The sequence below is a fragment of the Rhea pennata genome, unplaced genomic scaffold (genome assembly GCF_028389875.1).
Source record: "Rhea pennata isolate bPtePen1 unplaced genomic scaffold, bPtePen1.pri scaffold_26, whole genome shotgun sequence".
Lineage (NCBI taxonomy): Eukaryota > Metazoa > Chordata > Aves > Rheiformes > Rheidae > Rhea > Rhea pennata.
Window position 1 is genome coordinate 6,494,024 of NW_026907677.1, and position 15,080 is coordinate 6,509,103.

Consider the following 15,080-nt stretch of genomic DNA (forward strand, 5'->3'; position numbering starts at 1 on the left):
CGCAGTTTGTCCCGGGCATGGGAAGCAGCATGCTGCGTGCCCAGAACACATCTCGCACTGTCCTGCCTGATACAGGGCTGTTTCTGAGCACGGAGGCATGCCTACAAGCAAGTTGAGATGGGCTTTGCCTAAGAGTGAGGGAAGTGTCGAGTGGAACAAGGGAACTGCTGAACAGCTTCCCTCGCAGGCAGATTCCCTCCTGGGACGCTTACTTCTCTTGCTTTAGTGCCCTGCTTTGTTTGGAGACTGTTTGCGGACAGCAGCACACACAGCGGGAAGGTGCGCTCTGATCGGCTCCAAGTCTCGGCAGATAGAAGCGCAAGCGAGGCACCGGCTTGCAGTTTGTCCCGGGCATGGGAAGCAGCATGCTGCGTGCCCAGAACACATCTCGCACTGTCCTGCCTGCCACGGGACTGCTTCTGAGCACGGAGGCACGCCTACAAGCAAGTTGAGATGGGCTTTGCCTAAGAGTGAGGGAAGTGTCGAGTGGAACAAGGGAACTGCTGAACAGCTTCCCTCGCAGGCAGATTCCCTCCTGGGACGCTTACTTCTCTTGCCTTAGTGCCCTGCTTTGTTTGGAGGCTGTTTGCGGACAGCAGCACACACAGCGGGAAGGTGCGCTCTGATCGGCTCCAAGTCTCGGCAGATAGAAGCGCAAGCGAGGCACCGGCTCGCAGTTTGTCCCGGGCATGGGAAGCAGCATGCTGCATGCCCAGAACACATCTCTCACTGTCCTACCTGCCACAGGGCTGTTTCTGAGCACGGAGGCACGCCTACAAGCAAGTTGAGATGGGCTTTACCTAAGAGTGAGGGAAGTGTCGAGTGGAACAAGGGAACTGCTGAACAGCTTCCCTCGCAGGCAGATTCCCTCCTGGGACGCTTAGTTCTCTTGCCTTAGTGCCCTGCTTTGTTTGGAGACTGTTTGCGGACAGCAGCACACACAGCGGGAAGGTGCGTGCTGGCCATCTCCAAGTCCGGCAGATAGAAGCGCAAGCGAGGCACCGGATCGCAGTTTGTCCCAGGAATGGGAAGCAGCATGCTGCGTGCCCAGAACACATCTCGCACTGTCCTGCCTGCCACAGGGCTGTTTCTGAGCACGGAGGCACGCCTACAAGCAAGTTGAGATGGGCTTTGCCTAAGAGTCAGGGAAGTGTCGAGTGGAACAAGGGAACTGCTTCACAGCTTCCCTCGCAGGCAGATTCCCTCCTGGGACGCTTAGTTCTCTTGCCTTAGTGCCCTGCTTTGTTTGGAGACTGTTTGCGGACAGCAGCACACACAGCGGGAAGGTGCGCTCTGATCGGCTCCAAGTCCGGCAGATAGAAGCGCAAGCGAGGCACCGGCTCACAGTTTGTCCCGGGCATGGGAAGCAGCATGCTGCGTGCCCAGAACACATCTCGCACTGTCCTGCCTGCCACGGGACTGCTTCTGAGCACGGAGGCACGCCTACAAGCAAGTTGAGATGGGCTTTGCCTAAGAGTCAGGGAAGTGTCGAGTGGAACAAGGGAACTGCTTCACAGCTTCCCTCGCAGGCAGATTCCCTCCTGGGACGCTTAGTTCTCTTGCCTTAGTGCCCTGCTTTGTTTGGAGGCTGTTTGCGGACAGCAGCACACACAGCGGGAAGGTGCGCTCTGATCGGCTCCAAGTCCGGCAGATAGAAGCGCAAGCGAGGCACCGGCTCGCAGTTTGTCCCGGGCATGGGAAGCAGCATGCTGCTTGCCCAGAACACATCCCCCTGTATCCTGCCTGCCACGGGACTGCTTCTGAGCACGGAGGCACGCCTACAAGCCAGCTGAGATGGGCTTTGCCTAAGAGTCAGGGAAGTGGCGAGTGGAACAAGGGATGTGCTGCACAGCTTCCCTCGCAGGCAGATTCCCTCCTGGGACGCTTACTTCTCTTGCCTTAGTGCCCTGCTTTGTTTGGAGGCTGTTTGCGGACAGCAGCACACACAGCGGGAAGGTGCGCTCTGATCGGCTCCAAGTCTCGGCAGATAGAAGCGCAAGCGAGGCACCGGCTCGCAGTTTGTCCCGGGCATGGGAAGCAGCATGCTGCATGCCCAGAACACATCTCTCACTGTCCTGCCTGCCACAGGGCTGTTTCTGAGCACGGAGGCACGCCTACAAGCAAGTTGAGATGGGCTTTGCCTAAGAGTGAGGGAAGTGTCGAGTGGAACAAGGGAACTGCTGCACAGCTTCCCTCGCAGGCAGATTCCCTCCTGGGACGCTTACTTCTCATGCCTTAGTGCCCTGCTTTGTTTGGAGACTGTTTGCGGACAGCAGCACACACAGCGGGAAGGTGCACGCTGGCCATCTCCAAGTCCGGCAGATAGAAGCGCAAGCGAGGCACCGGCTCGCAGTTTGTCCCGGGCATGGGAAGCAGCATGCTGCGTGCCCAGAACACATCTCGCACTGTCCTGCCTGCCACAGGGCTGTTTCTGAGCACGGAGGCACGCCTACAAGCCAGCTGAGATGGGCTTTGCCTAAGAGTCAGGGAAGTGGCGAGTGGAACAAGGGATGTGCTGCACAGCTTCCCTCGCAGGCAGATTCCCTCCTGGGACGCTTACTTCTCTTGCCTTAGTGCCCTGCTTTGTTTGGAGGCTGTTTGCGGACAGCAGCACACACAGCGGGAAGGTGCGCTCTGATCGGCTCCAAGTCTCGGCAGATAGAAGCGCAAGCGAGGCACCGGCTCGCAGTTTGTCCCGGGCATGGGAAGCAGCATGCTGCGTGCCCAGAACACATCTCGCACTGTCCTGCCTGCCACAGGGCTGTTTCTGAGCACGGAGGCACGCCTACAAGCAAGTTGAGATGGGCTTTGCCTAAGAGTGAGGGAAGTGTCGAGCGGAACAAGGGAACTGCTGCACAGCTTCCCTCGCAGGCAGATTCCCTCCTGGGACGCTTAGTTCTCTTGCTTTAGTGCCCTGCTTTGTTTGGAGACTGTTTGCGGACAGCAGCACACACAGCGGGAAGGTGCGCTCTGATCGGCTCCAAGTCCGGCAGATAGAAGCGCAAGCGAGGCACCGGCTCGCAGTTTGTCCCGGGCATGGGAAGCAGCATGCTGCTTGCCCAGAACACATCCCCCTGTATCCTGCCTGCCACGGGACTGCTTCTGAGCACGGAGGCACGCCTACAAGCCAGCTGAGATGGGCTTTGCCTAAGAGTCAGGGAAGTGGCGAGTGGAACAAGGGATGTGCTGCACAGCTTCCCTCGCAGGCAGATTCCCTCCTGGGACGCTTACTTCTCTTGCCTTAGTGCCCTGCTTTGTTTGGAGGCTGTTTGCAGACAGCAGCACACACAGCGGGAAGGTGCGCTCTGATCGGCTCCAAGTCTCGGCAGATAGAAGCGCAAGCGAGGCACCGGCTCGCAGTTTGTCCCGGGCATGGGAAGCAGCATGCTGCGTGCCCAGAATACATCCCCCTGTATCCTGACTGCCACGGGACTGCTTCTGAGCACGGAGGCACGCCTACAAGCCAGCTGAGATGGGCTTTGCCTAAGAGTCAGGGAAGTGTCGAGTGGAACAAGGGATGTGCTGCACAGCTTCCCTCGCAGGCAGATTCCCTCCTGGGACGCTTACTTCTCATGCCTTAGTGCCCTGCTTTGTTTGGAGGCTGTTTGCGGACAGCAGCACACACAGCGGGAAGGTGCGCTCTGATCGGCTCCAAGTCTCGGCAGATAGAAGCGCAAGCGAGGCACCGGCTCGCAGTTTGTCCCGGGCATGGGAAGCAGCATGCTGCATGCCCAGAACACATCTCTCACTGTCCTGCCTGCCACAGGGCTGTTTCTGAGCACGGAGGCACGCCTACAAGCAAGTTGAGATGGGCTTTGCCTAAGAGTGAGGGAAGTGTCGAGTGGAACAAGGGAACTGCTGCACAGCTTCCCTCGCAGGCAGATTCCCTCCTGGGACGCTTAGTTCTCTTGCCTTAGTGCCCTGCTTTGTTTGGAGACTGTTTGCGGACAGCAGCACACACAGCGGGAAGGTGCGCGCTGGCCATCTCCAAGTCCGGCAGATAGAAGCGCAAGCGAGGCACCGGCTCGCAGTTTGTCCCGGGCATGGGAAGCAGCATGCTGCGTGCCCAGAACACATCTCGCACTATCCTGCCTGCCACGGGACTGCTTCTGAGCACGGAGGCACGCCTACAAGCCAGCTGAGATGGGCTTTGCCTAAGAGTCAGGGAAGTGTCGAGCGGAACAAGGGATGTGCTGCACAGATTCCCTCGCAGGCAGATTCCCTCCTGGGGCGCTTACTTCTCTTGCCTTAGTGCCCTGCTTTGTTTGGAGGCTGTTTGCGGACAGCAGCACACACAGCGGGAAGGTGCGCTCTGATCGGCTCCAAGTCTCGGCAGATAGAAGCGCAAGCGAGGCACCGGCTCGCAGTTTGTCCCGGGCATGGGAAGCAGCATGCTGCATGTCCAGAACACATCCCCCTGTATCCTGACTGCCACGGGACTGCTTCTGAGCACGGAGGCACGCCTACAAGCAAGTTGAGATGGGCTTTGCCTAAGAGTGAGGGAAGTGTCGAGTGGAACAAGGGAACTGCTGAACAGCTTCCCTCGCAGGCAGATTCCCTCCTGGGGCGCTTAGTTCTCTTGCTTTAGTGCCCTGCTTTGTTTGGAGACTGTTTGCGGACAGCAGCACACACAGCGGGAAGGTGCGCGCTGGCCAGCTCCAAGTCCGACAGATAGAAGCACAAGCGAGGCACCGGCTCGCAGTTTGTCCCGGGCATGGGAAGCAGCATGCTGCATGCCCAGAACACATCTCGCACTGTCCTGCCTGCCACAGGGCTGTTTCTGAGCACGGAGGCACGCCTAAAAGCCAGCTGAGATGGGCTTTACCTAAGAGTCAGGGAAGTGGCGAGTGGAACAAGGGATGTGCTGCACAGCTTCCCTCGCAGGCAGATTCCCTCCTGGGACGATTAGTTCTCTTGCCTTAGTGCCCTGCTTTGTTTGGAGGCTGTTTGCGGACAGCAGCACACACAGCGGGAAGGTGCGCTCTGATCGGCTCCAAGTCTCGGCAGATAGAAGCGCAAGCGAGGCACCGGCTCGCAGTTTGTCCCGGGCATGGGAAGCAGCATGCTGCGTGCCCAGAACACATCCCCATGTATCCTGCCTGCCACCGGACTGCTTCTGAGCACGGAGGCACGTCTACAAGCCAGCTGAGATGGGCTTTGCCTAAGAGTGAGGGAAGTGTCGAGTGGAACAAGGGATGTGCTGCACAGCTTCCCTCGCAGGCAGATTCCCTCCTGGGACGCTTACTTCTCATGCCTTAGTGCCCTGCTTTGTTTGGAGGCTGTTTGCGGACAGCAGCACACACAGCGGGAAGGTGCGCTCTGATCGGCTCCAAGTTTCGGCAGATAGAAGCGCAAGCGAGGCACCGGCTCGCAGTTTGTCCCGGGCATGGGAAGCAGCATGCTGCGTGCCCAGAACACATCTCGCACTGTCCTGCCTGCCACAGGGCTGTTTCTGAGCACGGAGGCACGCCTACAAGCAAGTTGAGATGGGCTTTGCCTAAGAGTGAGGGAAGTGTCGAGTGGAACAAGGGAACTGCTGCACAGCTTCCCTCGCAGGCAGATTCCCTCCTGGGACGCTTACTTCTCATGCCTTAGTGCCCTGCTTTGTTTGGAGGCTGTTTGCGGACAGCAGCACACACAGCGGGAAGGTGCGCTCTGATCGGCTCCAAGTCCGGCAGATAGAAGCGCAAGCGAGGCACCGGCTCGCAGTTTGTCCCGGGCATGGGAAGCAGCATGCTGCGTGCCCAGAACACATCTCGCACTGTCCTGCCTGCCACAGGGCTGTTTCTGAGCACGGAGGCACGCCTACAAGCAAGTTGAGATGGGCTTTGCCTAAGAGTGAGGGAAGTGTCGAGTGGAACAAGGGAACTGCTGCACAGCTTCCCTCGCAGGCAGATTCCCTCCTGGGGCGCTTAGTTCTCTTGCTTTAGTGCCCTGCTTTGTTTGGAGACTGTTTGCGGACAGCAGCACACACAGCGGGAAGGTGCGCTCTGATCGGCTCCAAGTCCGGCAGATAGAAGCGCAAGCGAGGCACCGGCTCGCAGTTTGTCCCGGGCATGGGAAGCAGCATGCTGCTTGCCCAGAACACATCCCCCTGTATCCTGCCTGCCACGGGACTGCTTCTGAGCACGGAGGCACGCCTACAAGCCAGCTGAGATGGGCTTTGCCTAAGAGTCAGGGAAGTGTCGAGTGGAACAAGGGATGTGCTGCACAGCTTCCCTCGCAGGCAGATTCCCTCCTGGGACGCTTACTTCTCATGCCTTAGTGCCCTGCTTTGTTTGGAGGCTGTTTGCGGACAGCAGCACACACAGCGGGAAGGTGCGCTCTGATCGGCTCCAAGTCTCGGCAGATAGAAGCGCAAGCGAGGCACCGGCTCGCAGTTTGTCCCGGGCATGGGAAGCAGCATGCTGCTTGCCCAGAACACATCTCTCACTGTCCTGCCTGCCACAGGGCTGTTTCTGAGCACGGAGGCACGCCTACAAGCAAGTTGAGATGGGCTTTGCCTAAGAGTGAGGGAAGTGTCGAGTGGAACAAGGGAACTGCTGCACAGCTTCCCTCGCAGGCAGATTCCCTCCTGGGACGCTTACTTCTCATGCCTTAGTGCCCTGCTTTGTTTGGAGGCTGTTTGCGGACAGCAGCACACACAGCGGGAAGGTGCGCTCTGATCGGCTCCAAGTCTCGGCAGATAGAAGCGCAAGCGAGGCACCGGCTCGCAGTTTGTCCCGGGCATGGGAAGCAGCATGCTGCATGCCAAGAACACATCTCGCACTGTCCTGCCTGCCACAGGGCTGTTTCTGAGCACGGAGGCACGCCTACAAGCCAGCTGAGATGGGCTTTGCCTAAGAGTGAGGGAAGTGTCGAGTGGAACAAGGGAACTGCTGCACAGCTTCCCTCGCAGGCAGATTCCCTCCTGGGGCGCTTAGTTCTCTTGCTTTAGTGCCCTGCTTTGTTTGGAGACTGTTTGCGGACAGCAGCACACACAGCGGGAAGGTGCGCTCTGATCGGCTCCAAGTCCAGCAGATAGAAGCGCAAGCGAGGCACCGGCTCGCAGTTTGTCCCGGGCATGGGAAGCAGCATGCTGCTTGCCCAGAACACATCCCCCTGTATCCTGCCTGCCACGGGACTGCTTCTGAGCACGGAGGCACGCCTACAAGCCAGCTGAGATGGGCTTTGCCTAAGAGTCAGGGAAGTGGCGAGTGGAACAAGGGATGTGCTGCACAGCTTCCCTCGCAGGCAGATTCCCTCCTGGGACGATTAGTTCTCTTGCCTTAGTGCCCTGCTTTGTTTGGAGGCTGTTTGCAGACAGCAGCACACACAGCGGGAAGGTGCGCTCTGATCGGCTCCAAGTCTCGGCAGATAGAAGCGCAAGCGAGGCACCGGCTCGCAGTTTGTCCCGGGCATGGGAAGCAGCATGCTGCGTGCCCAGAATACATCCCCCTGTATCCTGCCTGCCACGGGACTGCTTCTGAGCACGGAGGCACGCCTACAAGCCAGCTGAGATGGGCTTTGCCTAAGAGTGAGGGAAGTGTCGAGTGGAACAAGGGATGTGCTGCACAGCTTCCCTCGCAGGCAGATTCCCTCCTGGGACGCTTACTTCTCATGCGTTAGTGCCCTGCTTTGTTTGGAGGCTGTTTGCGGACAGCAGCACACACAGCGGGAAGGTGCGCTCTGATCGGCTCCAAGTCTCGGCAGATAGAAGCGCAAGCGAGGCACCGGCTCGCAGTTTGTCCCGGGCATGGGAAGCAGCATGCTGCATGCCCAGAACACATCTCTCACTGTCCTGCCTGCCACAGGGCTGTTTCTGAGCACGGAGGCACGCCTACAAGCAAGTTGAGATGGGCTTTGCCTAAGAGTGAGGGAAGTGTCGAGTGGAACAAGGGAACTGCTGCACAGCTTCCCTCGCAGGCAGATTCCCTCCTGGGGCGCTTACTTCTCTTGCCTTAGTGCCCTGCTTTGTTTGGAGGCTGTTTGCGGACAGCAGCACACACAGCGGGAAGGTGCGCTCTGATCGGCTCCAAGTCTCGGCAGATAGAAGCGCAAGCGAGGCACCGGCTCGCAGTTTGTCCCGGGCATGGGAAGCAGCATGCTGCGTGCCCAGAACACATCCCCCTGTATCCTGACTGCCACGGGACTGCTTCTGAGCACGGAGGCACGCCTACAAGCAAGTTGAGATGGGCTTTGCCTAAGAGTGAGGGAAGTGTCGAGTGGAACAAGGGAACTGCTGAACAGCTTCCCTCGCAGGCAGATTCCCTCCTGGGGCGCTTAGTTCTCTTGCTTTAGTGCCCTGCTTTGTTTGGAGACTGTTTGCGGACAGCAGCACACACAGCGGGAAGGTGCGCGCTGGCCAGCTCCAAGTCCGGCAGATAGAAGCGCAAGCGAGGCACCGGCTCGCAGTTTGTCCCGGGCATGGGAAGCAGCATGCTGCATGCCCAGAACACATCTCGCACTGTCCTGCCTGCCACAGGGCTGTTTCTGAGCACGGAGGCACGCCTAAAAGCCAGCTGAGATGGGCTTTGCCTAAGAGTCAGGGAAGTGGCGAGTGGAACAAGGGATGTGCTGCACAGCTTCCCTCGCAGGCAGATTCCCTCCTGGGACGATTAGTTCTCTTGCCTTAGTGCCCTGCTTTGTTTGGAGGCTGTTTGCGGACAGCAGCACACACAGCGGGAAGGTGCGCTCTGATCGGCTCCAAGTCTCGGCAGATAGAAGCGCAAGCGAGGCACCGGCTCGCAGTTTGTCCCGGGCATGGGAAGCAGCATGCTGCGTGCCCAGAACACATCCCCATGTATCCTGCCTGCCACGGGACTGCTTCTGAGCACGGAGGCACGTCTACAAGCCAGCTGAGATGGGCTTTGCCTAAGAGTGAGGGAAGTGTCGAGTGGAACAAGGGATGTGCTGCACAGCTTCCCTCGCAGGCAGATTCCCTCCTGGGACACTTACTTCTCATGCCTTAGTGCCCTGCTTTGTTTGGAGGCTGTTTGCGGACAGCAGCACACACAGCGGGAAGGTGCGCTCTGATCGGCTCCAAGTTTCGGCAGATAGAAGCGCAAGCGAGGCACCGGCTCGCAGTTTGTCCCGGGCATGGGAAGCAGCATGCTGCATGCCCAGAACACATCTCGCACTGTCCTGCCTGCCACAGGGCTGTTTCTGAGCACGGAGGCACGCCTACAAGCAAGTTGAGATGGGCTTTGCCTAAGAGTGAGGGAAGTGTCGAGTGGAACAAGGGAACTGCTGCACAGCTTCCCTCGCAGGCAGATTCCCTCCTGGGACGCTTACTTCTCATGCCTTAGTGCCCTGCTTTGTTTGGAGGCTGTTTGCGGACAGCAGCACACACAGCGGGAAGGTGCGCTCTGATCGGCTCCAAGTCCGGCAGATAGAAGCGCAAGCGAGGTACCGGCTCGCAGTTTGTCCCGGGCATGGGAAGCAGCATGCTGCGTGCCCAGAACACATCTCGCACTGTCCTGCCTGCCACACGGCTGTTTCTGAGGACGGAGGCACGCCTACAAGCAAGTTGAGATGGGCTTTGCCTAAGAGTGAGGGAAGTGTCGAGTGGAACAAGGGAACTGCTGCACAGCTTCCCTCGCAGGCAGATTCCCTCCTGGGGCGCTTAGTTCTCTTGCTTTAGTGCCCTGCTTTGTTTGGAGACTGTTTGCGGACAGCAGCACACACAGCGGGAAGGTGCGCTCTGATCGGCTCCAAGTCTCGGCAGATAGAAGCGCAAGCGAGGCACCGGCTCGCAGTTTGTCCCGGGCATGGGAAGCAGCATGCTGCTTGCCCAGAACACATCTCGCACTGTCCTGCCTGCCACGGGACTGCTTCTGAGCACGGAGGCACGCCTACAAGCAAGTTGAGATGGGCTTTGCCTAAGAGTGAGGGAAGTGTCGAGTGGAACAAGGGAACTGCTTCACAGCTTCCCTCGCAGGCAGATTCCCTCCTGGGGTGCTTAGTTCTCTTGCTTTAGTGCCCTGCTTTGTTTGGAGACTGTTTGCGGACAGCAGCACACACAGCGGGAAGGTGCGCGCTGGCCAGCTCCAAGTCCGGCAGATAGAAGCGCAAGCGAGGCACCGGCTCGCAGTTTGTCCCGGGCATGGGAAGCAGCATGCTGCATGCCCAGAACACATCTCGCACTGTCCTGCCTGCCACAGGGCTGTTTCTGAGCACGGAGGCACGCCTACAAGCCAGCTGAGATGGGCTTTGCCTAAGAGTGAGGGAAGTGGCGAGTGGAACAAGGGATGTGCTGCACAGCTTCCCTCGCAGGCAGATTCCCTCCTGGGACGCTTACTTCTCTTGCCTTAGTGCCCTGCTTTGTTTGGAGGCTGTTTGCGGACAGCAGCACACACAGCGGGAAGGTGCACTCTGATCGGCTCCAAGTCTCGGCAGATAGAAGCGCAAGCGAGGCACCGGCTCGCAGTTTGTCCCGGGCATGGGAAGCAGCATGCTGCGTGCCCAGAACACATCCCCCTGTATCCTGCCTGCCACGGGACTGCTTCTGAGCACGGAGGCACGCCTACAAGCCAGCTGAGATGGGCTTTGCCTAAGAGTCAGGGAAGTGTCGAGTGGAACAAGGGATGTGCTGCACAGCTTCCCTCGCAGGCAGATTCCCTCCTGGGACGCTTAGTTCTCTTGCCTTAGTGCCCTGCTTTGTTTGGAGGCTGTTTGCGGACAGCAGCACACACAGCGGGAAGGTGCGCTCTGATCGGCTCCAAGTCTCGGCAGATAGAAGCGCAAGCGAGGCACCGGCTCGCAGTTTGTCCCGGGCATGGGAAGCAGCATGCTGCATGCCCAGAACACATCTCGCACTGTCCTGCCTGCCACAGGGCTGTTTCTGAGCACGGAGGCACGCCTACAAGCAAGTTGAGATGGGCTTTGCCTAAGAGTGAGGGAAGTGTCGAGTGGAACAAGGGAACTGCTGCACAGCTTCCCTCGCAGGCAGATTCCCTCCTGGGACGCTTACTTCTCATGCCTTAGTGCCCTGCTTTGTTTGGAGGCTGTTTGCGGACAGCAGCACACACAGCGGGAAGGTGCGCGCTGGCCAGCTCCAAGTCCGGCAGATAGAAGCGCAAGCGAGGCACCGGCTCGCAGTTTGTCCCGGGCATGGGAAGCAGCATGCTGCATGCCCAGAACACATCTCGCACTGTCCTGCCTGCCACAGGGCTGTTTCTGAGCACGGAGGCACGCCTACAAGCCAGCTGAGATGGGCTTTGCCTAAGAGTGAGGGAAGTGGCGAGCGGAACAAGGGATGTGCTGCACAGCTTCCCTCGCAGGCAGATTCCCTCCTGGGACGCTTACTTCTCTTGCCTTAGTGCCCTGCTTTGTTTGGAGGCTGTTTGCGGACAGCAGCACACACAGCGGGAAGGTGCGCTCTGATCGGCTCCAAGTCTCGGCAGATAGAAGCGCAAGCGAGGCACCGGCTCGCAGTTTGTCCCGGGCATGGGAAGCAGCATGCTGCGTGCCCAGAATACATCCCCCTGTATCCTGCCTGCCACGGGACTGCTTCTGAGCACGGAGGCATGCCTACAAGCCAGCTGAGATGGGCTTTGCCTAAGAGTCAGGGAAGTGTCGAGTGGAACAAGGGATGTGCTGCACAGCTTCCCTTGCAGGCAGATTCCCTCCTGGGACGCTTACTTCTCATGCCTTAGTGCCCTGCTTTGTTTGGAGGCTGTTTGCGGACAGCAGCACACACAGCGGGAAGGTGCGCTCTGATCGGCTCCAAGTCTCGGCAGATAGAAGCGCAAGCGAGGCACCGGCTCGCAGTTTGTCCCGGGCATGGGAAGCAGCATGCTGCATGCCCAGAACACATCTCTCACTGTCCTGCCTGCCACAGGGCTGTTTCTGAGCACGGAGGCACGCCTACAAGCAAGTTGAGATGGGCTTTGCCTAAGAGTGAGGGAAGTGTCGAGTGGAACAAGGGAACTGCTTCACAGCTTCCCTCGCAGGCAGATTCCCTCCTGGGACGCTTAGTTCTCATGCCTTAGTGCCCTGCTTTGTTTGGAGACTGTTTGCGGACAGCAGCACACACAGCGGGAAGGTGCGCGCTGGCCAGCTCCAAGTCCGGCAGATAGAAGCGCAAGCGAGGCACCAGCTCACAGTTTGTCCCGGGCATGGGAAGCAGCATGCTGCTTGCCCAGAACACATCTCGTACTGTCCTGCCTGCCACGGGACTGCTTCTGAGCACGGAGGCACGCCTACAAGCAAGTTGAGATGGGCTTTGCCTAAGAGTGAGGGAAGTGTCGAGTGGAACAAGGGAACTGCTGAACAGCTTCCCTCGCAGGCAGATTCCCTCCTGGGGCGCTTAGTTCTCTTGCTTTAGTGCCCTGCTTTGTTTGGAGACTGTTTGCGGACAGCAGCACACACAGCGGGAAGGTGCGCTCTGATCGGCTCCAAGTCTCGGCAGATAGAAGCGCAAGCGAGGCACCGGCTCGCAGTTTGTCCCGGGCATGGGAATCAGCATGCTGCATGCCAAGAACACATCTCGCACTGTCCTGCCTGCCACAGGGCTGTTTCTGAGCACGGAGGCACGCCTACAAGCTAGTTGAGATGGGCTTTGCCTAAGAGTGAGGGAAGTGTCGAGTGGAACAAGGGAACTGCTGAACAGCTTCCCTCGCAGGCAGATTCCCTCCTGGGGCGCTTAGTTCTCTTGCTTTAGTGCCCTGCTTTGTTTGGAGACTGTTTGCGGACAGCAGCACACACAGCGGGAAGGTGCGCTCTGATCGGCTCCAAGTCCGGCAGATAGAAGCGCAAGCGAGGCACCGGCTCGCAGTTTGTCCCGGGTATGGGAAGCAGCATGCTGCTTGCCCAGAACACATCCCCCTGTATCCTGCCTGCCACGGGACTGCTTCTGAGCACGGAGGCACGCCTACAAGCCAGCTGAGATGGGCTTTGCCTAAGAGTCAGGGAAGTGGCGAGTGGAACAAGGGATGTGCTGCACAGCTTCCCTCGCAGGCAGATTCCCTCCTGGGACGCTTAGTTCTCTTGCCTTAGTGCCCTGCTTTGTTTGGAGACTGTTTGCGGACAGCAGCACACACAGCGGGAAGGTGCGCTCTGATCGGCTCCAAGTCTCGGCAGATAGAAGCGCAAGCGAGGCACCGGCTCGCAGTTTGTCCCGGGCATGGGAAGCAGCATGCTGCGTGCCCAGAATACATCCCCCTGTATCCTGCCTGCCACGGGACTGCTTCTGAGCACGGAGGCTCGCCTACAAGCCAGCTGAGATGGGCTTTGCCTAAGAGTCAGGGAAGTGTCGAGTGGAACAAGGGATGTGCTGCACAGCTTCCCTCGCAGGCAGATTCCCTCCTGGGACGCTTACTTCTCATGCCTTAGTGCCCTGCTTTGTTTGGAGGCTGTTTGCGGACAGCAGCACACACAGCGGGAAGGTGCGCTCTGATCGGCTCCAAGTCTCGGCAGATAGAAGCGCAAGCGAGGCACCGGCTCGCAGTTTGTCCCGGGCATGGGAAGCAGCATGCTGCGTGCCCAGAACACATCTCGCACTGTCCTGCCTGCCACGGGACTGCTTCTGAGCACGGAGGCACGCCTACAAGCAAGTTGAGATGGGCTTTGCCTAAGAGTGAGGGAAGTGTCGAGTGGAACAAGGGAACTGCTGAACAGCTTCCCTCGCAGGCAGATTCCTCCTGGGGCGCTTAGTTCTCTTGCTTTAGTGCCCTGCTTTGTTTGGAGACTGTTTGCGGACAGCAGCACACACAGCGGGAAGGTGCGCTCTGATCGGCTCCAAGTCTCGGCAGATAGAAGCGCAAGCGAGGCACCGGCTCGCAGTTTGTCCCGGGCATGGGAAGCAGCATGCTGCGTGCCCAGAATACATCCCCCTGTATCCTGCCTGCCACGGGACTGCTTCTGAGCACGGAGGCTCGCCTACAAGCCAGCTGAGATGGGCTTTGCCTAAGAGTCAGGGAAGTGTCGAGTGGAACAAGGGATGTGCTGCACAGCTTCCCTCGCAGGCAGATTCCCTCCTGGGACGCTTACTTCTCATGCCTTAGTGCCCTGCTTTGTTTGGAGGCTGTTTGCGGACAGCAGCACACACAGCGGGAAGGTGCGCTCTGATCGGCTCCAAGTCTCGGCAGATAGAAGCGCAAGCGAGGCACCGGCTCGCAGTTTGTCCCGGGCATGGGAAGCAGCATGCTGCATGCCCAGAACACATCTCGCACTGTCCTGCCTGCCACAGGGCTGTTTCTGAGCACGGAGGCACGCCTACAAGCAAGTTGAGATGGGCTTTGCCTAAGAGTGAGGGAAGTGTCGAGTGGAACAAGGGAACTGCTTCACAGCTTCCCTCGCAGGCAGATTCCCTCCTGGGACGCTTACTTCTCATGCCTTAGTGCCCAGCTTTGTTTGGAGACTGTTTGCGGACAGCAGCACACACAGCGGGAAGGTGCGCTCTGATCGGCTCCAAGTCTCGGCAGATAGAAGCGCAAGCGAGGCACCGGCTCGCAGTTTGTCCCAGGCATGGGAAGCAGCATGCTGCATGCCCAGAACACATCTCGCACTGTCCTGCCTGCCACAGGGCTGTTTCTGAGCACGGAGGCACGCCTACAAGCCAGCTGAGATGGGCTTTGCCTAAGAGTCAGGGAAGTGGCGAGCGGAACAAGGGATGTGCTGCACAGCTTCCCTCGCAGGCAGATTCCCTCCTGGGACGCTTACTTCTCTTGCCTTAGTGCCCTGCTTTGTTTGGAGGCTGTTTGCGGACAGCAGCACACACAGCGGGAAGGTGCGCTCTGATCGGCTCCAAGTCTCGGCAGATAGAAGCGCAAGCGAGGCACCGGCTCGCAGTTTGTCCCGGGCATGGGAAGCAGCATGCTGCGTGCCCAGAACACATCTCGCACTGTCCTGCCTGCCACGGGACTGCTTCTGAGCACGGAGGCACGCCTACAAGCAAGTTGAGATGGGCTTTGCCTAAGAGTGAGGGAAGTGTCGAGTGGAACAAGGGAACTGCTGAACAGCTTCCCTCGCAGGCAGATTCCCTCCTGGGGTGCTTAGTTCTCTTGCTTTAGTGCCCTGCTTTGTTTGGAGACTGTTTGCGGACAGCAGCACACACAGCGGGAAGGTGCGCTCTGATCGGCTCCAAGTCCGGCAGATAG